This window comes from Hemiscyllium ocellatum, chromosome 11 (assembly GCF_020745735.1).
Source record: "Hemiscyllium ocellatum isolate sHemOce1 chromosome 11, sHemOce1.pat.X.cur, whole genome shotgun sequence".
NCBI lineage: Eukaryota > Metazoa > Chordata > Chondrichthyes > Orectolobiformes > Hemiscylliidae > Hemiscyllium > Hemiscyllium ocellatum.
The window spans coordinates 33,125,355-33,151,348 of NC_083411.1; the positions used below are offsets into that span (position 1 = coordinate 33,125,355).

At 40.1% G+C, this 25,994-nt stretch overlaps 1 protein-coding gene and 1 long non-coding RNA gene across 4 annotated transcripts in view; one reads left to right on the top strand and one right to left on the bottom strand.

Moving 5' to 3' along the window:
- LOC132820163 (uncharacterized) overlaps positions 1–1,108 on the top strand; it is a 78,865-nt gene extending 77,757 nt beyond the window's left edge. The window contains exon 3 of the long non-coding RNA XR_009645176.1: positions 238–1,108. This is a non-coding gene — a long non-coding RNA (uncharacterized LOC132820163). The remainder of the gene's footprint in view (positions 1–237) is intronic.
- The window catches only part of tenm1 (teneurin transmembrane protein 1), an 833,960-nt gene that overhangs the window by 616,635 nt on the left and 191,331 nt on the right, over positions 1–25,994 (bottom strand). The window lies entirely within an intron of this gene.

A 25,994-nucleotide genomic window follows, 5' to 3' on the forward strand; every position in this document is an offset into this window, starting at 1 on the left:
TAGTATGCTATGCCCTTGAATTGTGTGGTCCTTGCAGTCTGCAAACAGAAAATTACCAGCGGACGAGCTCTTCTTTAGCCAGTTTTGAACAAAGGGGAGCTATTGAAGGTCATTATGCCTGAATAGCACTAATGTTTCACTATTCAGTTTATACAAATGAACGATGGGTGAACAGGGACATAGATGCTAATCTCATTATGCTAAGGGAGTTGCTAACAGTGCCATTTGTTTTCCCAGGTGAATGCTTGACATGAGGCGAGAGAGATAGGAACCAATTCTTGATTTGGAATTGACTCCTTATAGAGGACACCACACCCTCTGGGAGGTTGACACGAATCTCTGGATGTCACATAGAAGACATAGAAAATATGAGCAGGAGTGTCCGCACCAGTCAGTGTGATCGTGGCTAACCATCCACCTCAGTACCCTGTTCCTGCTTTCTTACAGTTCATTTTGCATCATTTAGCTCTAAGAACAATATCTAACTCCTCTTGAAAACATTCACCGTTCTGGCTGTTCCAGTAGTTAATGCTCACATCAGTCTGTTAAAAATCTAATTGGTGACACCACAAACATATACCAGGCTTAGGTAGGACTGCCTCTCATTCAAATTTCCTTCAAAACCTGGTTCAGAAAGAAATCTTGAATTTGCTGGAAAAATGAATACCAACCTTATCTCACTGTGCTTTTGGCAACTTTCAAAGTAATTCCGCAACTTCAGCCAACTGCAACAAAGTGATCTCGGAAGGAACCTAACCACACGCTTTAACAAATAGAAGGAAATGTCCCACGTGTGGGTCAAACTGCAAAGGTTACACAAAGCTTAACTACTTGGGAAAAAAAAATGCACAGTAGAAGGAAAATGCTAAAAGAGTTACCAGACGCAGAAAAGCAGCGAAAATGGACACAAAAAGAATGAACAAATGTCCATAATCTGGGAAATGATGATGAGATTTTGGTTATCGTAGACATAGAAACCATACAATAGCATGAAATGCTTCACCACTCAGATCCGCAAGAATATGAGAAAAGTTTCAGAACTGTAAATCTGAATCCACTGCATGATAATAAGCACAAAGCATCATTCTCAACCTCAGAGTGTGCGATTAAATTTGACCTGAAAATCTGAAAGAATATAATAACCTAAAATAAAAATGCTTTGAAACTAATGCTTCTGAAGGAGTCAGAATAATCCATTTCAGAGGGGAACACAAATGCAAAGATTTGAGAGAATTGTATTATATATCACTGAAGCGGTTGGTCTTGTCATCTGGAGGTTGAGCATTTGCATAGATCAGCAGCTACATCTCAGTAAATGATAAAATCATTGAGGTGTCACATAGAAACATAGAAAATAGGAGCAAGAGTAGGCCATTTAGTCCTTCAAGTCTGCACCACCATTCAATATGATCATAACTGATCCCGCTTTCTTTCTATTACCCTTGATCTCTTTAGTCACAAAGGCAACGCCTAGCTCCACCTTGATTATATCTAATGAACTGGCCCCAACAGCTTCCTGTGGGAGAGAATTCCACAGGTTCACAATTCTCTGAGTGAAGAAATTCTTCCTGATATCAGTCCTGAATGGCTTACCTCTTATTCTTCGACTGTGATCCCCTAGTTCTGAACTTCTCCGATATCGGGAACATTCTTCCTGCATCCAGCTTGTCCAGTCCCATCAGAATTTTATATGTTTCCATGCGATCCTCACTCATTCTACTGAATTACCGAGAGTACAAGCCCAGTCAATCCAATCTTTCCTCATATGACAATCCTACCATCCCGGGAATCAGTCTGGTGAACCTTCAGTGGACTCCCTCAATAACATGAATGTCCTTCCTTAGACTAGGAGGCCAAAACTGCACACAATGCTCAAGGTGTGGCCTCATCAAGGCCCTGTATAACTGAGGGTTTGAATGATCTTCACTTGAAAAATACTCACTAATCATAGGCAAGAAAGATTTGTTTCAAGTGCACCCAGAGTGTTTTGAAAGGATGTTTGGACACATTGCACATTTTGAATCTCCAACTTAAGTGCCAATTGAACTAAATGGCAAGTTTGAAAGTAAGGTCCAAAACATGGAAGAAAATAAAGTGATTGCCAGCACCTTCAGATTGTGTAAATTCTATTGTGAGAAAGAAGCCAAATGAACAGCTACAACTGTACCTGGACCCCTCTGTCCTAATTGAACAATAAAAGAGGAATCAGTTGCTATTCCAATACTGGAAGAGGTCACATATCCACTGGCAGGAGCAAAAGGTTGTCAGCAAGCCTGACAGCAGAATCAAGGTACTGGTAGGTGAGGTCTGGCAAGAAATCTTTGCAGTTAACAACATTCAACAAACACTTTGGCCAATAAAAATACCTGTGCCTGCCCTTTGGCAAAATCAGCCAGAACATCTTCCAGCAGAAAGTAGATGAAACAAAGGATATGAAGGAGCAAGAACATAGTTAATGATATTCTGCTCTGCCATCAACTAAAAAAATGACTAAAAGGAACTCCCATTTATATGAAACCATGAAGACAGCCAGGAAAGCTAGTATTAAGCTGAACCCAGACAAATACATGTTACTAGTTCTTTGGAAAGTCTATGTACCTAGTGCAGGCAAGTTGTGTCTTGAAAAAGTCATAGCTGTCTCTGATATGGAAATTCTAAGAGACATGAAACAGCATAGCCTTTCCCTGACTTGATTTAGTAAATGAAGTCTTTCATGCTCACATGTCAAACACCTATGAGAGCTGATAACAAAAGCTGCTGAGTATCAGACTCACGCTAGAGGAGTTCCACCAAACTACAAGCAGGAGGATGCAAAAGGGCTGGGAATGGCATTGATACAAGAGGGAAAGCCAATGGTAATAGTGTTCAAAACTCTTAACATCAGCTGACCGGATACATCAACTCATCATTGAGAGCAATGAATATTAAATTAATAAGATGGACTCACACGTTACCACCTAATCAATACTGTTAATAAGCTCATTCATAATTATACCCCTAATTTAAAAAAAAAGAGTCAACTGTAAATTGAGTAGAGACATCAGAGTCGATGTACTAAAGCAACAATGCATTGTTCAATAGCACATAGTAAAATCTAAAACATTATATTCAATGAGAGTTCCAGGATTTGTGTCAAACGATGTGATTATTTTGAACTTTTGGGGATCACAAAACATAATAATGTGAAGATGGTTATGACCTCATTTGAATATTTAAAAAATACTTTCAACAATACACAACATTTTTAAATATAACATTAATGACTTTGACCAGCAAAGACTTGATGGGTTGATAGGCCTTTTGCTGTCCTGTAGACCTCTATGATTCTATCACTCCATAATGTACAGCAGGGATTTGAAATCAGGATTTTTGGACTCAGAAGTAACAATATTATCATTGTCAAGCCGGTAGCTGGTATTTTTCTCCCCAAGCAAAATGAAGACTCAGATGCCAATATCTGTGACTCTAATGCCAAAATCTATGAATCGTATAAAAGGATTTGTCAAATATTAATATGTGTTCTTCATTCAAAATAAAACTATATAAAGATAAAGTTTACTGGGAGATTTTTGTATTCAGATCCAACCTTGACCACAGCTGCTGCATACTATCGGTAATGGGACTAATACATCACATCCTGTCAATGTGGTAATAACTAAGAGTAGTTTATATTCCCTTAAATGGATATGCATATCATACCACAATGATATCCACTTTGTCCACAAAAAGCAGACACATATTGAAATAGGATTGTAAGATCATCAGACAAAGGAGCAGAATTAGGCTATTTGGCTCATCAAGTCTGCTCTACCATTCAATTATGGCTCTGTTTCTCAACTCCATTTTCCTGCCTTCTCCCTGTAACCTTTGATTCCTTTTGCCAATCAAGAAACTCTCTGTCTCTGGTTTAAATACATTTAATGATTTGGCCTCCACAGTCTTTTGTGGAAATGAGTTCCACAGATTAACTACCATCAGGCTTGAAGAAACTTATCTGAGTTATAAAAGGTCATCCCTTCTCACTTAGGCTGTGCCCTTGGGTACCAGACTCTCCTACTATTGGAAATATCTTCTCTCCATACACTCTATCCAGGCCTCAGTGTCTGTAAGGTTCAATGTGATATCCCCCCATCCTTCCAAACTCCATTGAGTACAGACCCAGAGCACTCAACCACTCCTAATATGACAAGGGCTTCATCCCTGAGATCATTCTGTGAACCTCCTCTGGATGCCCTCCAATTCCAGCTCATCTTTCCTGAGAGGAGAAAGTGAGGTCTGCAGATGCTGGAGGCCAGAGCTGAAAATGTGTTGCTGGAAAAGCGCAGCAGGTCAGGCAGCATTCAAGGAACAGGAGATTCGACGTTTCGGGCATTCCTGAAGAAGGGCTTATGCCCGAAACGTTGAATCTCCTGTTCCTTGGATGCTGCCTGACCTGCTGCGCTTTTCCAGCAACATATTTTCATCTTTCCTTAGATAAAGGGCCCAAACACTGCTCTGAACATTCCAAGTGCAGTCTGTCCAGAGCCTTATACAAGCTCAGCAATTCATCTTTGCTCTTGTTTTCTAGACCTCTTAAAATGATTGCCTTCCTAACCACCAACTGGACTTGAATGTTAACCTTAAAAGAGTCCTGATCGAGGACTCACAAGTCCCTTTGAAATCCAGATTTTTGGATTCTTTCCCCATTTAGAAAATAGCCTATACCTCTTTCTTCTGATAAAAGTGCACAACTTCACAATTTCCCACATTGTATTCAATCTTCACCTAATCACCAAGTATATTGAAGTCCACCTGCAGTGTCCACACCTCCACAACACTACCTGTCCCTCTACCTATCTTTGTGTCATCTGAAAATCTAACAACAATGGCCTCAGTTTCATCATTCAGATGGTGAATGTATAACATCAATATTTGTGGTCTCAACAACGGCCCCTGGGGAACAGGCTGCCATGCTGAAAAAGACACCTTTATCCCTACTCTCTGCCTGTCAGCCAATCCTCTATCCATACTGGTATCTTGCCACTAGCACCATAGGTTCTGATTGCATTTAGCAGCTTACTGTGCGGCACCTTGACAAAGGTTTTCTGGAAATCCAAACAGATCATTTCCACTGGCTCTCCTTTGTCCAATTTGCTCATTACCTCCTCAAAGAATTCTAGTAGATTTGTCAGACATGACTTCCCCATGATGAAGTTGTGCTTACTCAGCCCTATTTTACAATGAACTTCACAATTTCATCCTCAAAAATGTACTATATATCTTACCAAGACTGAGATCAGGTTAATGGGTCTACAGTTTCCTATCCTCTGCCTCCCTTCCTTCTTAAACAGGGATGTTACATTAGCCATCTTCCAGTCTCTTTGACCCTACCTGACTCCAGTGATTCCAGAAAGATCACCACCAATGTCTCTACAATCTCCTCAGCTATCCCCTTCAGAGTCTGGGGTGTAGTCCATCTAATCTGAGTGATTTAACTACCTTCAGACCTTTCAGCTTCCTTACTACCTTCTTCTTAGTGATGGCCACTACACTCACCTCTGACTCTATTGAAGTTCTGGTGTACTTCTGGTGTCTTCCACTGTGAAAAATGATGCGACGTAACTACTCAGTTACTCTGCCATTTCTTTGTTCCCCTTTACCACTCCTCCAATCTCATTTTCCAGCAGTGAAATGTCCACTTTTGTGTCTCTCCTGCCCTTTAGATATCTACATAACCCTTGCAATCTGCTTTTATATTATTAGCTAGCTGACTGTCATTTTTCTTCTTCAACCCTCTTATTTTGTTTAATTATCCTCTGCTATTTTTTTAAAGGCTTCCTAATCCTTTGGCTTCCCACTAATCTTCACCAGATTATACATTTTTTTCTTTGCTTTTGTGCTGTCCCTTTTGTTTTCTTGCTGTTTTATGGCATGATAATTGTCCTGCCAGAGGATATGATTCAGTCTTAGACAGAACACAAACTATCAGTATCAGATTCAGTGTATCAGTGTTTCCCACCATTATTTTCCATCAGGATGCAGGAATGAGGAATGATAACTCGGGAAATAAGTTCTTTAAATGACATGTTGGGCTGGAATAACTTATGAGTACTGCTTGCATGTCTGTCTGTATACTTAAGTTAGCATAAAACAATTGCCCAGTTTAAAATCAGATTTATCTAGTGCTACTACAATGTTAATTCAGCCAGGGTTATTTAGTAGGTCTACAGAGGCAAGTCATGGTATAAATAAAATATTTTGTGTATTCTGTATTACCTGGTTGTTATAAATCACATACTTTTTTCAGTGTCTGTTAGCAAGTCAAAAGCAGATTAGGTTTACATACTTAGGGCATTCCCAAATGAAAAAAATACAGTATTATAAATCACATGTTGAGAATCAAATTTATATGATCTTAATCTTTATTGAACGTTGAATTCAATTTCTTTCCGTCTAAATAAAAGATAGATAGCCACTGTTGGAATAAGTACAAATTACAATGTCAGGACAATCTGTCAAACCAGTCCTAAGAGATGGATACCAGGTGGTTAACATATTTACAATAATGAATTACTACAATCACAAACCACCTCAACCTCCTGAGTGCGCACTACCACAGAGGAAATGGTATGTTACCTGATCCATGAAGGTCTTCTTTATGAGTGAAAGAATAATAAGCGGTGAGATCGACTTCCCATGCCACAGTCAATATTTGTTCAGATTGGCCTTCTGACAATTGCTGAATAATTTTGTCAATTAAGTATTTCATCAAACAAACTTCCATTTATGTCTGTTAAGCCCACGCATTTACTGTAGTTCATTTTTAAACAAAAAAAATTATTCTGATTTGACAATACATTTGTCTAAAATAGATGGAATCAAAAGGAATTTGATCAAAATGGCATGGAGAAAAATTGTTATGATAATGTTTAGAATAAGGGAGAGAAATCATAAAAAGTTTACCAATAAGGCACAAGGTAAGAATGTGTTGTTGTCATGTGTAGCTCCAGAAATGTTTAAGGAACTTGACAGCACCCAGGAGAAAGCAACCTGTTTGAATGGCAGCCCATCCAAAACCCTCAACATTCACTCACTTCACCATTAGTTTAAAGTTGACAAGATGCACCTTCGTAACTCACCAAGGCTCATTTGACAGCACCTACCAAAGGCTCTAACACCTGGAAGCACAAAGGGCTACCACCACCTACAAGTTCCCATCCAAGTGACTCACAATCCTTAAATTAGAACACAGAACACAGAACTGTAAAGCACAGGAATGGGCTGTTTGGCCTATGACATTGTGCTGAACATGATGCCAAATTAAAGTAATCTCTTCTGCCTGCCCTAGTGGTCCATTCCTTGCACATTCATGTGCTTATCTAAAAGTACCTTAAACATCGTAATCATATCTAACTCCACCACCACCCCGACAGCATGTTCCAGGCTCCTAATATTTCTGTGTAAAAAACTTGCCCCTCACATCTCCTTTGAACTTTTTCCCTCTCACTATAAATGCATGCCTCCTAGTATTAGATATTTCAACTCTGGGAAAAAGATTTTGACTGTCAATCCTATCTATTCACCTCATAATGTTTACAGATTTCTATCAAGTCTCCTCTCAGGCTGCGTCGCTCCAGAGAAAACAACTCGAGTTTTTCTAGCCTCTCCTCATAGCTCATAATCTCTAATCCAGGCAGCATCCTGGTAAACCTCTTCTGCACCCTCACCAAAGCTTCCACATCCTTCCTGTAATGTGGTGACCAGAATTGGACACAGTACTCGAAGTGTGACCTAACCAAAGTCCTGTAAAGCTGCAACATGACATTCTGACACTTGTACTCAATTCCTTGACCAATAAAGACAAGCATGCCATGTGCCTTCATTACAACCCTATCTACATGAGTGGCCACTTTCAGGGAACTATGGACTTGAGTCCATAGATCTCTCTGTATATCAATGCTGTTCAGGTTTCTGCCATTAATGGTATACTTTCCATTAACATTTGATCTCCCAAACTAAAGCATCCCACACTTACCAAGATTAAGCTCCATTTGCCATTTTTCCACCAATATTTGGAACTGCATCCTTTGACAACTTTCTACCTTATCCACAACTCCACTAATCTTTGTATGGTCTGCAAACTTACTAACCCACCTATCTACATTTTTATCCAAGTCATTTATATATATCAAAAACAGCAGATGTCCCAGTAGGAACCCCTGCACAACACCACTAGTCATGGACTTCCAGCCAGAAAAACACCCCTCCACCACTACCTTCTGCCTGCTATGGGTAGGCCAATTCTGAATCCACGTGACCAGGTGTCTGTGGATCTCATGCAGCTTAATATTCTGGATGAGCCTACCATGAGGGACCTTGCCAAAAGTTTTACTGAAATCCATGTGGACAGCATCCATTTCTCTAGGTTCATCGATTACATTTGTCACCTCCTTGAAAAATTCAATCAAGTTAGTAAGATATGACCTGCCTTGCACAAAGCCACGCTGACTGCCCGTAATTTGGCCATGTTTTTCCAAATGTATGTAAATCCTCTCCCTAAGAATTCTCTGCAATACCTTCCCAACCACTGATGTGAAACTCACCAATCTATAGTTCCCTAGATTAACCCTATTGCCATTCCGAAGAGAGGAACAACATTAGCTACTTGCCAGGCCTCCGGTGGCTAATGAGGAGACAGAGATCTTGGTCAAAGTCCCAGCAATCTCTGTTTTTGTCTCTCTCAATAACCTGGGGTAGATATCATCGGGGCCTGGGGATTTATTCACCTTAATGTTCCTCGTAAGACTCAACATCACTTATTTCTTGATCTCAAAATGCCCGAGCACAAATCCCCACACAAATCTCCTTATCCTTTGCATCCTTCTTTTGGGTGAATACTGACGTAAGAACTCATTTAAAATTTTGCCCACAACCTCTGCCTCCAAACACAAGTTCCCTCCTTTATCCTTTAGTGGTCCTACCTTCTTCCGAGTTATCCTCTTATTTGGAAAATTATTCAATTGCAAATATATCTTTGCTCCTTCAGTTTTACTTAGTCAACATCCTGGAGTTCTCTACCTAACAGCACTGTGGGTTTCTGTTAGTATCAGGTAGTCATGAAGGGAGCTCACCATCACCTTATCAATGGCAATGAGAGGTGGACAATAAATGTTGGTCCAGATACTGATGTCCACATCTCATGAACACATGTATGAACTGTATAGATTTCTCCATTCTCCTTATGGAGATTTTGCATATTTATGAGATATTCATTTTTTTAAATAGAATCCCTGCAATGTGGAAGCAGGTCACTTGGCCCAAGTCCAGACTGACCCTTTGAAGAGCATCCCTCATCCCATCCCTATAACTCTGCATTTCCCATGGCTAACACACCTAACTGACACACCCCTGAACACCATAGGTAACTTAGCATGGCCAATCCACCTAACCTGCACATTTTTGGACTGTGGGAGGAAACTCAAACACCCTGAGAAAACCTACGAGGACAACATGCAAACTCCACATGCATTTATTACTTGGCTCATTCCAACTGATTCAGGATACCATTCTTACTCAACAGTAAATATATATTAAAACATTTTTGTTCATCTGGTCAGGCAATCAGAATCTTACTTCATCATTTCAACTGAAGGATTACACCTCCATTAATATATCAGAAGTCATTGTATCTAACTCAGCAGCAAACATGCAATCAACAACAGTATCTCAGATCCCAACTACCATCTTGTACCAGACAGTTGACATTTCACTTATAGTAAGGAGACAGTTAGTATCCAAAAACTGCTAGCGTTAAAGTCAAGCCCATATCTGTCCTCATCCAATATGCATCGATTTACAATATTCATAGAAATTTAGACAAACTGTTTTAGGGAACGACAATTGCAGTGAAGAGGCAGGCTCAAGACTGGACCTCGGGCTTTAGGTATGAAGGGCTCAATGATGGGCGGATATTTGCATTCTGTCTACTGACAGCTTTCTGGCAAAGACTATTTGAAATGCAAACAAATCGGGGGAAGTGGAGGGGACAATAAGAAATGAGTGACGAGAGTGAAGGTGGTATTAAGGAAGGTTGCTAGAGTCTTGCTCACCAGCATGAACTCTGTGATGTCTCATTTAAGGGAGATCAGTGAATTAATTGCCACTTTAATGAATTACGAGGCAGCAGCTGACCTGCCAAAAAATTCTAGAAAGTGGCCAGTGACTGCATCAAACTGCAGTACCACCAGAAAGGCTGTGCATGCTACTAATATGACACCTAGCTGAGATGTGGTATTGTCACTGGATCCTGTGGTATTTGTGGATGGAGGTTGCTGCCACCAACCTAATTTCCTTTGACTAGGGGTTCAATTGGTTTTAGTGGGAGAGGATCAATCAACATCTAGTCTTAAGAAGAATGGACTTTATTGCATGGGAGAAATTCTGTAAAAAAAAACTTCTTTACACATTGTGAATAAAAATGAGGAGATCTGTTGATATAAGTCTTACACACGAATGAGATTGTAAGATGCTCTATCATAGCTCCACCCAAGTCTTTATGGCCTCATCAGATTTGGTGGCACTTAATGCAGTCTCCATGAACACTTTCAAAGTCATTAATTTATACTATAGACCCCAGGGCACAGGTAAGTGATGGTGAGAAAGGGATGGTTAGATGAAGGTCATGGTTGAAGGTTATTGTGTGAGCAGAAAGGGCAGGGTGGTAGCTCTTTGGAGGCTCTCTCAATCAAGGACAACAGCACAAAGGCAGTTGACCATCATCTTACCAAGAGCAACTGGGGATGGACAATAAATGCTGAAATAAAGTGGAATTTGTACTCACCCTATATGCCGCTGGGTTAATACCAATGGCAATGGGATGAGACAAAGATCTCAATTGGACTTCCTACCATTGATTAATTGGTGTGGAAGTAGGAAGGGGATGTATTGCCCAGCCACTATTCTGATTAAGTGCCCCTTTATCAAAGTTGGGACAGGAGAGAGCATTAAGATTCCAGGTTGGGATTAGAAGAAAACAACGGGAAGATGGTGGGAGGCAATGACTGTTGCATGTTTAAATGCAAAATTCACAGCTCTCTTTTAAATGCATTCATTTACATTCATTGATACTGTGAAAAGGGATGAGCAATAACTATCAACTGTTTTCAGATTTCAAAAGTGCGGAAAATTAACTTTATGTCTTTCATTACTAATGATTGAAAATTATCTTTCCTCTAAACAGTTAAAGATGCTTGAATAGTATATTATACTTCAATGCATATCGAGAAATCAGGCTGTCTCTGTGATTAAGGCAAAAGTGAGGACTGCAGATGCTGGAGATTAGAGACAAGATTAGAGTGGTGCTGGAAAAACATAGCAGGTCAGGCAGCATCTGAGGAGTAGGAAAATTAATGTTTTGGGAGGAGCTCTTCATCAGAAATAAGGCTGGAAGCCTCAGAGGTGGAGAGATAAATGGGAGAGGGTGGAACTGGGGAGAAAATAGTTGAGACTGCAATAGGTGAATGGAGGAAGGGGTAAAGGAGCAGATAGGTGGGAAGGAAGATTGATGGGTCAGCCAGGTCATGAGGATGGTGCTGAGCTGGAAGGTGGAGGGGGGAGAGGAAATGAGGAAACTGGTGAAGTCCACATTGATGCCATGGGGTTTTGAGATGGAAGTTGAAGCATTCTTCCTCCAGGCATCAGGTGGTAAGGGAGTGGCAGTGGAGGAGGCCCAGGATCTGCACGACCTCGGCAGAGAGGGAGGGGAAGTTGAAATGTTCGGCCACAGGGCGGTGGAGTTGATTGGTGCTGGTGTCCCGGAGATGTTCCCTGAAGTGCTCTGCTAGAAGGTGTCCAGTCTCCCCAATGTCTCCCCAAAGGAGACCGCATTGGGAGCAACGGATACAGTAAATGACATTGGTGGATGTGCAGGTGAAACTTTGATGGATGTAGAAGGTTCCTTTTGGGCCTTGGATAGTGGTGAGGGGGAGAGGTGTGGGCTCAAGTTTTGCAATTCCTATGGTGGCAGGGGAAGGTGCCAGGAATGGACGGTTGGTTGTTGGGGGGCATGGACCTGACCAGGTAGTCATGGAGGGAATGGTCTTTGTGGAAAGCGGATAGAGGTGGGGAGAGAAATATATCCCTGGTGATGGGATCAGTTTGTAGGTGGCGGAAATGTCGGGGAATGGTGTGGTTTATGCAGAGGTTGGTGGGGTGGAAGGTGAGGACCTTGTTGCGGTTGGAGGGGTGGTGTTTGAGGGCAGAGGTGGTGGACATGGATGAGATGCATTGGAGAGCATCTTCAGCCATGTGGGATGGGAAATTACAGTCTTCAAAGAAGGAGGCTATCTCGTGTACTCTGTGGTGGAACGGATCCTCCTGGGAGCAGATATGGTGGAGGCGGAGGAATTGGGAATACGGAATAGCATTTTTGCAGGAAGTCGAGTGGGAGGAGGTGTAATCCAGGTACCTACGGGAGTTGGTGGGTTTGTAAAAAATGTTGGTGTTGAATCTGTTGTCATTGATAGGGATGGAGAGGTCCTGGAAGGAGAGGGAGGTGTCAGAGATGGCCACGTGAATTTAAGGTCAGTGTGGAATATGTTGGTAAAGTTGATGAACTGCTCAACCTCCTCATGGGAGCACGAGGTGGCACCAATGCAATTATCAATGTAATGGAGGAAGAGGTGGGGAGTGGTGCTGGTGTAACTCTGGAAGATGGACTGTTCTATGTAGCCAAAAAAGAGATAGGCATAGCTGGGGCCCATGCAGGTTCCCATGGCTACTCCTTTTATCTGGAGGAAGTGGGAGGATTCGAAAGAGAAATTGTTGCGGGTGAGAACCAGTTCAGCCAAACAAATGAGAGTGTCAGCGTACTGGTGGGGACGTCGGGAGACAAGAAACGGAGGGCTTGGAAGCCCTGGTCATGGCAGATGGAGGTGTAGAGGGATTGGATGTCCATGGTGAAGATGAGGCATTGGGGGCCAGGGAAACAGAAGTCTTGGTGGAGGTGGAGGGTGTGGATGGTTTCTCGAATGTATGTGGGGAGTTCCTGCACAGGGGGGATAGGACAGTATCGATGTAGGAGGAGATGAATTGGTGGGGCAGGAGTAGGCTAAGACGATGAGTCGGTCGGAGTAGTTAGGTTTGTGGATCTTGGAAGGAGGTAGAATCGGGATTCCCGAACTATGAGGTTGAAAGCTGTGGATGGGAGATCTCCTGAAGTGATGAGGTTGTGTATGGTCTGGGAAATGATGGTTTGGTGATGGAGGGTGGGGTCATGGTCGAGGAGGCGGTAAGAGGAGGTGTCTTCGAGTTGGCACCTGGCTTCAGCGGTGTGGAGATCAGTGCGCCAAACTACCACTGCACCCCCTTCACCTGCTGGTTTGATGGTGAGGTTGGGATTGGAGCAGAGGGAGTGGAGGGCTGCATGTTGTGAGTGTGAGAGGTTGTAATGAGGGAGGGGGATAGACAGTTTTAGGCGGTTAATGTCCTGGTGGCAGTTGGAAATGAAGTGATCAAGGACGCTTAATAGACTGGCATGGGGTGTCCAGGTGGATGGAGTGTGTTGGAGGTGGGAGAAGGGGTCTTCGGAGGATGGACAGGAGTCCTGATTGTCAACCAGTATTAAAATTTAATGAATTGTATCTTTTTTATGTATCAGACAATTCCATACATGAATTGATTCAGATGGTCTGATTTGAAATGAAGGTTTGATTAGTTGAGTCATCAGTTCCTTGTTTCCTGAAGCTGTGACTCCTATGTTGTGGGATCTGTGTATCAAAAAACAGAAGATGGCATAGTACACCAAAATGATCACCAATACAGGTCATTGATAAATTTCATTTTTGCTTTGCTAACAGACATCCTGTGCCAAAAATATTCTGATCTTTTGCCCTTGTGTATAAAGTATCATACCAGTAAAGGGACCCTTAACATAAGGGGAGTCATCATAATTGACCATTATGGAACCAGTCAGACAATGGGTGAAGCATGTACTGACTGCCACAAGGCTTATGAAAAGAAAGCCTGTGCACTGAATTAGATAAAAGGGCCTTACCCCTTTGTTTCACTGTGCAGTAAACATTATTAACCAAAATGCTAAATAAGTCCTCCTAAGTATAAAGCACAAAGCAAGAACTTGAACAAAGAAGAAATCTTAGAGAATTATCACAGGCAAGGGTGAGAATAATGTTTTAGTCTCTGTGGCTTAACCTTTAAATGCAGAGTTGGCTGAGAAAGTCGAAGAGTTTTCTGGCCTAATAAAGATGTAGACTGGACAGAATGGATCAGCCTGCCATTGGTAAGGTCAGTTCAGTAATATTTACACATTTCAAATAAAGTTTGTTGAACAATTCTAAATACTATACTTTCTCTAATTGTTGTCACTTATTTATTTAAATCTATACTCAAGGACTAATTAAATGTGTCATTCTTGCAATCAGTATAATTATCATACTGTTCCATATTTGGTGCAGCATGACATGCTGTCACATATCTTAGCCTTACCACCTTTCAGTCATTTTCTGGGGCTTCTGTGACTGGCTATGCTGCTAGTGTTAATTGAGGTAGCCACGACTTCCATGGAAATTCACTTGTGTTGGCTTGGGATACTAAAAGACTGTCAATATCCACATTTTAATAACTCATCATGAGGTTTTCATAGCCTTAGAGACTGCAGAGTGGAAGTTCTAATAAAAAGTACTGTGTTGGCCTTTTGCAGGAAACAGACACTGTCCTAGTTTTCACAAACAAACTTGCCAACACGCACATTTTTAAAGCACAAATTTACATAAAATGGTGGCAAAATTCAAGGCAACCTTTAAAGAAAAATCGCTGCCGACCCTATCTTCTGCAAAAACAGATTTCAAAGGTTGTTTTCTTTTGTCAACCTGGAGGTCAAAACATTGATGTGGTTTGTCACCAAAGCAACATCTGGTACATTTGATGAAGCTGTCACTATTAATAAATGTGCAATACAATGATCATGGAGAGAATATCATACATCTACGAGTAACACCATAAAGGTGCCTTTTAGGAACAAGACAAATTATGGTGGAACGGTTGGATGATTGATTAATTTGACTGACAATAGCAGAGAGGTACAGAAGCGATAAAAATGACAACCCTCCTGTGCTGACTTTATATAGTATGTATTATAACTGTCTACTATAGAGGCACAATAAAAAATATAATTCTACCAAAATGAATTTGCAACGTAAGGTATTTATGTATGCAACAGTACGTTAAAAAGCTCATGTCAATGTACATTAAAAACAATCTAAACTCACAGGGTTTATTTTCTCTTAATAAGCATTATTGAACAGGAGTGTTGAGCATTCTCTCTGGTTCCTAATTTGTCCCTCATACCTCTCTCTTCCTTGCCTGAAAAACTGCTAACTTCCTTCTGAGTAGTTTCTCCCTTTGCAGCAAATACTTATTAAAGCTTTATTACATCAGGTCTTCCTTCCTCCAACGAAGGTGCTCTAAAGATAATTGAAATGGTTCTCAAAGGTATATTACCAAAGGATGTAAATGTAGTTCTAACCCAATTTTGACAACAAACTGAACATGGAGAAAAATCTAAGTTTTGAATTTCTTCCTACAAACTCATCCAACTATATATCAGGAATCTATTCTACCTATACCTCTCAACATGAACTTTATCCACTTTAGATACAATCCTGTTCCAATTTACCCACTTACCAGGTGTTGTTTTCTGACGTTTCCACAGCTGCTACATTCCTGCATTCTGGAACTCCCTCCCTTTTCACAGATTCCTGTCTTCAAAACCTTCCGTAATGCCCTTCATGTTGTTGAGTCAGAAACTCAAAAAGCCAGCCTCAGGTAGAGTTTTCAAATCTTAGAAAAAGATGCAGTTTTATTGGAGTAATTGGAGTGAGCAAGGGCCTCAAGTAATTTACTGGAAGGTGAGAATACTTATAGGAGAAATGAAAATAAACAAGATAATCTAAATATTTTCTTGTACTGGTTGATCAATTTTGTTCTGTCAACCAATCAACAAATTCCATGTCAAGCAGTTGTGCTTTACATAAATGGTGACATTGATGAAGCCGCTGTAATATGTTGCTGTTCACATTATTAGCGTTTCTTGAGGTTTGGTGTGTCGATTCTTTCAAAGAAAAGACAGCTGTGTGAAATGGACTATATTTTTGTTAAAATTATATTAATCTAATTTAATTTCTCTAAATTTGTGACCTATGTAAATTTTTAAATAAAGGCCACAAATCTCCAATTCTATTCATGATAATTATAGTCACAACACAGTTACTACAAGTCTACATTCTATTTCTGCTTCATGGATTTTAGCCTAATATTGTGCAAGTACCCAGCTAGAGACAGTGGAGAGATCATTTCTTGACAGACAACTTGTAACACACTACTTGCCAAAGGCAATTCTTCAGGGAATAGCTATCTATCTTCATAGGCCCAGTCTGGTGATGTGTAATATTGTAAACAAAGCCAATGTAGTACACATTTAAAAGTTGATTGACAGGAACTCCATAAATTTTGTTATTCATTCATGGGCTTTGCAAGTGACTGATAAATCAGCATTTATTACTTATTCCCTAAATACACTATGAAAGGTGACAGAATTATAGGACCCCTACAGCGTGGAAGCAGGCCATTCACATCACTGAGTCACACCATCCCTCCGAAGAGCATCCCACCCAGACCATCCCACTACCCTATCTCCGTAACCTTGCATTTCCCATGGCTAATCTACCAAGACACTATGGGCAACTTAGCATGACTAATTCAACTAATCTGCACATCTTTGGACTGTGAAGGAAGCCCAAGCACCTGGAGAAAAGCCATACAAACACAGGAAGATTGTCTGTGAGGAGTTTGCAGTCACGAAAGGATGGAATTAAACCCGGGTCCCTGGCGCTGTGAGGCAGCAGCGTTAACCACTAAGCCACTGTGCCACCTACAGTGGTGGCAAGCTACATTCTTGAACTGTAATTGTCCACATGGCATGGCTATTTCTACAGTGCAGTTAGAGAGGAATGTCTAGGATTGTCACGCAGTTACATGGGTCTGCTGCACTTAAGTCATTTTCAGTATTCAAGGCCTCCAGTTTGGAACTGTTGCTGTTGAACAGTGCTGGTAAATTGCTGCAGCACATCTTGCAGGTGACAGAGATAGCTGCCAGCGTGTATGGTGGTAGAAGGGGTGGCAAGGGGTAAATGTTTAAAATATTGGATGGTACGTAATCAGGCAAGTCTCTTTCTTGTGGATGGTGGTGAGCTTCGTGTGTTTCTTTAGAACTGCATACATTCAGTTCCATTTTTGTTCAATGGCAACCCAGAGGATGTTGATGGTGAGGAATGTAGAGATGGTAATGCTGTTGAGCATAAAGGTGAGGGGAAGGCTGATTAGCTTCTCTTTTCTTGGAGATAATCATGGTCTCATCTATGTGGCACAAATGTTACTTACCATGTACCAGCCCAAGTCTGAATATTACCTTTAATTTGTGTGAGGGTATGGATTGTTACAGCATCGATGGTATTGCAAATGTTGCTCAACATTGTTCGATTATCAGATAACATCCCACTTCTGACCTATGATGTGGAGAAGGTCATTGATGAAACGGCTAAAGATGTTTGGGCTCAGGGCACTACCTCATGGAGCTTCTGCAGAGATGTCCTGTGATTGAAATGATTGGCCGTCAACAACCGTAATCATCTTCTGTTGTGCTAAGTATGATGCAAACCAGTCTACTTAATTTTCATTGACTTCAATTTTTCCCTGGACTCCTTGATACTACATGCAGATCTGTTCAATGTTGATATCAAGAACAGTCAGTCTCACCTCACTTCTGGAATTCAACTCTTTCTTCCATGGGTGGACCCATAAGCTGTAGTGAGATCAGAGGCTGAAGCTGACTCCTTGCGCAGGACCATTGAGTATTGCCAGCAGGGTACAGCTGACTATGGGTTGCTTTATAGCACTGTTATTGATGTTTAAGATTAAAGATTATGACTTTACTAACAGCATGCTCTGATGCAAGACTCTAAATCACCTGATAATTGCACACTATTAATACCGTTGCATTCAAAATATGAATAATGTGTTCATAAAACATATTTTACATGTCAAAGAGGAAGAGAGAAGTGAGGTAAGGTATAACCTCTTAAACATATGGGAGCTGATATTCTACCAGCCTCCTACTGCAGTGTTTGTGCAAACCAATGAAATCATCCAGAAAACCATGGAGATCAAATTGCACTGGGGATTTGGGTCACTTCCCAGACTTTTCAACATATCTTTGAAGGGATGGAGGGTTAAAAATTCTTTTATAGCAGACCATTCCCATTAGATTGTCTCAGCTGGGACTCACCAAATTTATACAGTTATATCAGATGAGTTGTTGTGTAACAACTCCAAATGGACAAGTGTGGGTGGGATTCACTAGTGCAGTAAGCAGCGTGGGTGGTACCACCCTCAAAGAAATTCCAATTTCATAAAAAGGGGAATCTGCACAATATAGGCATAGAAATCTCACACCCACACCCAATCTAATTCATGTCTTTCACTTCCCTCCAACATCTCTGAACAGCCACCACTGGACAATGAAGATTCCTCACAGGATCTCACTAAATCTAAGGAATCATTATTATATGACTCATATGTAACTAAGATTCCCATGCACTTCAGTGGGGTCATCAAGACAGATAGGAGATTGTCACTGGGTGACGCACGTGTTGTAAGTGAATAGAAATGTTTCTAATCTCAGAGTGATCCCAGTACCACATGTTAGTGAGTATAGAAACAGGAAGGCTAAATGAATGAACACATAGCTGGAAAATTGGCACAGAAGAGAGGACTTTAGATTTCCAGGGTAATAGGACCAATTCTAATGTGAATAGGATCTGTATAAGAAGGGGAGGTTACATCTCAGCAGAACTAGGAATAAATGTGGGCAGCACGGTGACTCAGTGGTTAGTACTGCAGCCTCACAAACCCAGGGACCCAGGTTCGGTTCCAGCCTTAGGCGACTGTCTGTGTGGAGTTTGCACGTTCTCCCTGTGTCTACGTGGGTTTCCTCTGGATGCTCCGGTTTCCTCCCACAGTCCAAAGATGTGCAGGTCAGGTGAATTGGCCGTTCTAAGTTGCTCATAGTGTTAGGTGCATTAGTCAGAGGGAAGTGAGTCTGTGTGGGTTACTCTGCAGAGGGTTGGTGTGGACTGGTTGGGCCGAAGGGAATCTAATCTAATCTCATCTAAATCATTAGGGAGATTTGCTCGTGCTGAGCTGGAGGCATTAAACTACATTGTCAGGAGGATAGAAAAGTTAAGAGGGAATTCAGATAAAACAAAAATAAAGTTGGTTATGCGAAGCAGAATCTCTGTAAATGAAAGTGTAATCCAACAGAAACAATTCCTAGAATCAACCACAGTCAAGTTACAGAACAGTGTTGAAAAGGCAGAATTAACGACACTCCATTTTAATGCTGAAGAATTCACGACAATCTTGGTGAATTGATGTTGTGATTAGAATTAAAAGGGTTAGATTTAATTGCCATTATAGGGACATGGCAGTAGACTGGGAACAAAATATTAAAGAATATTTGATATTTAGCAGGGATAAGCAAAAAGGAAAAGGAGGTTGAATAGTGCTGATACAAAGGAACTGGATCAGTATATTCATGAGAGAAGGTTTTCACAATTGGAAGAGTCAATTTAGATGGTGATAAGAAACAGTAAATGACAACAAACATTGGCGGTTGTTTATGTGCCATCAAGCATAGTGGAATGCAGAAAATGGTATCAATCAGAAAATTAAGAGGGGCATGTGGAAAGGAGAAAACAAGTAGCACTGACTCAATCTAAGATAGACTTGGTGATTTCATAACAACATATGAAAAATGCAGTGATTGGGGCTGTTAATGTGGCCCAATCGGGGAGCCCTGGCTGACAGATATAAACATGAGTGTCCGACATTCTGTTCAATCTGAGAGTGGTCTCGGAGGGAGCTGTACCTGTGTCAAGGATTCCCCATGTGTAAATAAAAAGTGACTCAGTGATGGGACATTGGCCTTTATTGAGTTCTTTCACAAGGAACAAGACTCAAGCATTTGGCCTTTTGAGCCTGTTTCACCATTCAATGAGATTACAGTTGATCTGATTGCAACCTCAACTCTACATTCCTGCATATCCTCAATGTAATAATGTCACTTTAAAAAGGTTATTTTGTCTATTTTTTTGAAGAGAGGTTGTAAAGGCAGAGGTGCTGAAATGACCACATGACACTGCCAGAATCAACAATCAAACAAAGCTTTTAGATTTGTTTTTAAAAAGTTTAACATTGGAAGGGGAGTGGCAAGTTCTCTCAGTTCAGGTTTGCTAGTTTTTTTTTAGCTGTCACAGTCACAAGATGTTAGGGTCCAGAAGGGTTGCAAGTTTCAGTAAAGGATTTCTAACTTATTTTCGCTGAAATTTATCTGATGTTCTTCTCTCCTGACTGTAAGAATCTGTATTTGAATTTACCTTTTTGTGAGGGGTGTGTTTATGGGATGTTACTGTATTGGAATAGTTAACAGTTAATTAGTTAAGTTACTGTACAGGTTGGTTAAGTTTTTCAATAGCTAAATTATTCTAAATTCCGCTTTCTTTTGTTCGTGTTCCAATTATAAGGTTTAAATAAATTGTTTTGTTTAAAGCCAAGAGACTTGACCAGTTACATCACACTTGGAACACCCACTGCACATCTACTTTTAAAATGAGGGCCTTCTTAAAATATTTTGAGAGCGTTTGACCCGTTCCATAACACTCAATAATCTTCCACCCATTTGCTCATCAAGAATCTGTCTACTTCTGCCTTAAAAATATTTAAAAGATTCTGTATCCTCTGCCTTTGGAGGAAGGGAATTCCAAAGATTTTCAATCCTCAGGGCATTTTATTTCTCATATCTGTCTTAAATGTGTAACGTGTTTTTATAAACTGTGACTCCTACTTCTAGATTCTCTCTCAGAGGAACGCCCCCTTGGCATTCACCTGATCAAGGCCCCATCAGGATCTTACATATTTCAAATAAACCACCTCTGAACTCTAAACTCTAAAGCATGCAGGCCAAGCCTTTCCTTGTAAGGCAATCCAATCATTCCTGGTATTAGTCAAGTAAACATTATTTAAACTGCATCTAGTGCATTACTATCCTTCCATAACTATGGTGACCAGTACTGTACACAGTACTCAAGATGTGGAGTCACAAATACCTTAAATAACTCAAACATACCCTCCATAATGAGCAGCAATACTTTGGGAATGATTCCTGGCATATGTTTGAGATTGTTTTTCTGGAGCAATATTTGAAGATCCAACTGTAGCGCAAGTTATATTGAATTAGTATTATGCACTGAGTAAGGGCTAATTACTAACCTTGTTCCAAAAAGCCTTGAAGGAATTGTGACCATAGAAAGTTCCATTAAGTTTGAAAAAAGAAACAATTCAATCTAAAATAGATAACTATCAAGATATGAGGAAGACATTGGCTATGGAGACTTGAAACATAGATTATATGGTCTGACAGTGGACAGGCAATGACTGGTACTTTTAGAATTAATACACTGTTTTAAAAGTTTATATTTCTTTAAGGCAATAATAAACAACAGGAGAAGTGCAAGGAGACTTATGATTCCAATGCATACACGGTCATGGGCCAAGAACTGGACATTTGGATTGGAATAGTTTTAGAGTGGCACTAACATGATGGGATATAGGGCCTTTTTCTGTGATGTAGGGTTCTATGAATCCGTGATTCTAAGAGAGAGAGAACTATGACCTACAGGGGAAGTTCAAGATAGCTTTAGATCAAAAGAAGAGGCTTTCAAGTTGCAAGTAAAAGTTGTACTGCTGAGAATAGAACAATTTTAGAATTTAGCCAAAGAGGATTAAGGCACTGATCAAAATAGGGAAAACACAGTTTGAATGCAAAATAGCAAGAAATACTAAAAATGGATTGTAAATGTTCTATAGTTAGCTTAAAAATGAATGAATTAGCAAATGTCGATCCATTCCATGTAGAGATGGAAGAAGTTAAAATAGGAAATTAATGGGAGATGTGGTGACAAAGTGGTAATTCAATGGACTAGTAAACCTGACTCCCAGGTGAACTTTATGGGCACATAGCCTGGAAGTTCAACATGGCAGATGGTGAAATTCAAATTCCTTTTCCAAAAATATCTGGAATAAAAACCCAATCTAATAACAACTATGTAACCATGCCATTTGTAACAACTATGAAACAACGATGTAATTTGTCATTCAGGAAAGCAATTTGCTATCATCAGCTGGTCATGCCAACATATGGCTCCAGACTCACTGGGAGGTGATGATCTCGTGGCATTATCATAACACTGTTAATCCAAAGACAACGGTGGTGTTCTAGGGGCCAAATTTCCAATTCTAACATGGCAGATGACTAAATACGAATTCAATAAATATCTGGAATTAGACATCAAATGATGACCATGAAACCATTGTCAATTGTCAAGAGAAATCCACCTGGTTCACTTACATTGTTTAAGGAAGGAAACTGCCATCCTTATCTGGTCTAGCTACATGTGACTCCAAGTCACAGCAGTGCAGTTCACACTGAACTGCCCTCTGGGCAATTCGGGACGGGTAATGAATGCTGAGCCATTGTTGCCCACACCCCATGAATGAATGATGAAAGAAAATATAGAGAAATGGCAGTGGAGCTGAAGCAGTAGTTTGTGTATGTCTTCACAGAAGATGACATGCATCTTGAAATAATTAAGATTCATGGATCTAGTGTGTGTCAAGCTGAAAGCAACCAATCTTAGTAAAAGGAAGTAATATTATTAAAATTAATGAGACAGAAGATGCCAAATCTCTGGGGCCCTTCACCTAGAGTATTGAAAATGATAGCACTATAGAGATAATGGACACTATCTTGATTATCATCTTTCAAAATTCGATTGATTCTGCATTGGAGCCAGTAGATTGTAAGGTTGCAAATGTAACTCTGCTTTTTTAAGAAGGGAAGGACAGAGGAAACAGAACTACAGACGAGTTAGCTAGACATCATTAGGAGACAAAATATTAGAATCAATAATAAAGAATGTGATTATTGATTGAAAATAGTTTTCATTTGACCTCGAAGAGATAGGCCTGAATATCAAGACCCGTGACTCGTGGTACAGTGGTTGTTTCCTACCTATTTCAGAGGTGGGAATGTATCGCTGAATAGGTTGATTAAAAATATCAGGACCATAAGACAGCACTGCTCCTGATAGGCTTGTTAGGTAAACTGATAATTAATTGGACATATTGGTGATTTAGTGGTGGTGGCTAAAAGTGAAAAGTAAAGTAGGTGATTGGGGAAAAAAAAACAACACTTAACTGTGAAAGCACTTCTGGATACAAAATAGACAAAAATGATCAGAGTACATCGGACCAGAAATAAGCCATTTCTGTGTCTGTTCTGTCATTCAATGAGGTCTTGGTTGCTATGATAATCCTTAACTCCATTTTCCAGTCTTTTCCTTGTAAACCTTGATTTCCTTACTTATTAAAATCTGTTGATCTCAACCTTGAATATAGTTAATGACCCAGCCTTGACAGTCCCTGTGATAAAGAATTCCACAGTTTCACGACCCTCTGAGAGAGGAGATTCCTCTTCATCTCCGTCTTAAGTTGGTGATTGTTTACTCTGAGATTATGACCTCTTGTTCTAATCTTTCTTACAAGAGGATATAACCTCTCAGCATCTACCTTGTCAAGACCCTTAAGAACCTTATGTATATCATTAAGGTCCTCTCTCATACTTGTAATCTCCAATGAGTAGAGCTCAACCTATCAATTTCTCTGAAGAAAATCCCTTCATAACTGGAATCAATCTTCACTGGACTATGTCCAATATCAGTTTATCTTTCCTTTGATAACAGAACCACAATTGTTTGTAGTAGCCTAAACGTAGCCTAACTAGTGCTTTATATAGTTGAAGCAATACTTTCCTATTTTTATACTCCATGCCCTTTGAAATAAAGATCAACATCCCATTTTATCTTATTTCCCACTGAATTTGTAGGCTTACATTTTTGTGATCTATATACAAGGACACCCAAATCCTTCAGCACTGCAGCTTTCTGCAGTCATTTTCCATTTACATAATATTCTGCTCCTTGATCCTCCTGCCAAAGTTCATAAGCACATTTTCTCACAAAATATTCCATCTGCCAAGTTTCTGTCTCCCCATTCACCCTGTCGATCCCTCTGTAGACTCTTTATGCCATCGTCATTATTTGCCTTTCCTCCTATATTTGTGTCATCAGCTAACTTGGTGATAGTCTATTTACTTCCCTCATCCAAGTCATGAATATATATTGTAAATAACTGTGACCCCAGCACTGATCCATGTGGCACTCCACTAGGTATATGCTGCCATCCTTAAAAATTCTCACCTCATCCCAGTTGTAAATTATTTTTTCAACTCGTCTGCCGATTTTCTGATTCTCCACATTATTTCCTTAGCCTCATTCTCCTTGTTTACTTTGGTCTCTGTCTTCCTTTTGATATATTTTAATAAACTCCTGCTGACCATTGTGGGAGCTAAATGCGTGGTTTCCAAACTTACAGATGACTCAAAATGTGATGCAAATGTGAATTGTGAGCAGGATGAGAAAAGTAACAAAGGGTTTTAGACAGACTGAATGGATAGGCAGAAGCATGGTAGATGGAACTTTATGTAGTTACATGTGGGGTTATCCACTTTCGTAGGAGGAACGGAGGTACAGAGCATTTATTAAAAGAGGAGAGATTGGAAAATGCTGATTTTCAAAGGGACCATGATTTCTACATTCATAATTCACTAAAAACTTGCACACAGATACAGCAAGCAATTCAGAAGGCAAACAGAACTTTAGCCTTTATCACAAGAGGATTTGTCGACAGAAGCAAAGACAACTTGCTTCAATTGTCTAGAGTACTGGTTAGAATGTACCTGAGTATTGAGTTGGCTGCAGAGCGGTCAAGCAGACTGTTTTATTCCATACAGTATTAAGCTTCTTGAATGTTGTTGAAAGCGCACGCATCCAGACAAGCAGAAAATATTCCACCGCATTCCTGACTTGTACCCAGTGGATAAGAACTTGAAAGGTGGGAGCTTAGTTACTTGTTACAGAATTCCTATCCTCTGAACTACTCTGATAGACACAGCAAAATGTATATCGCTTTTTCAGTTTAGTTTCTAGTCAACAGTAACCTACAAAATGTTGGTATTGTTTTCGGCAGTTGGACAAATAACACTCTGTCTTGTGAAAGATGTAATGACAAGAGTAAAAGAGCAGTGAGTGTCTGTGAAAGGGATGATTGTTGCTTGTGAACTGTTTGTGTTAGAGGATATCAAGGCATGAGGGGAGTTAGAATTGATATTTGGATAGCAATCACTATTTGAACAAATAATGAATGATCCCACTAAGTAGAACATAAGTAAATTACTATAGAAGAGCACTGTTTTTGTACAAGCCTGTTGTCATCGTTTCTTGAATTTCGACTAATGATTCTTTGTTGGCTTTCAGTTACATCCTGTATTGGAAGACCTTTCAGATTAAACTAAAGGGCTCCTAAGGGATACAGCACATGTTATCGCCAAGTCTTCTATCATTACACTATTGATTTACAGAGGGTATTCTATTTTACATAAACAAATTAGATTTTCTGCAGCTGTGCTGGCTATTGTATTTGCTTGGGTACCATCATCGAAAGATCTGGATATTAAACTATGCCTACATTAGCAAAACATAATCCCCCTGGTTCCTTCACCAACAAATTTCTTAAATGCATTTTTAAATTTCACTTAATTCTTAGGTAAAGCTAACATTTCCAAACCGTACATTTGAAATCCTTCAGCAAGATCATCTTAAATATTGAAACTTGTACATTTCTGCACCCAAGTGATATCTGCAAAATGTCAGAGATCTGTCATTTCATTCATAGTGCGGTTCATAATGTCAGCTACACCATGTTGGAAG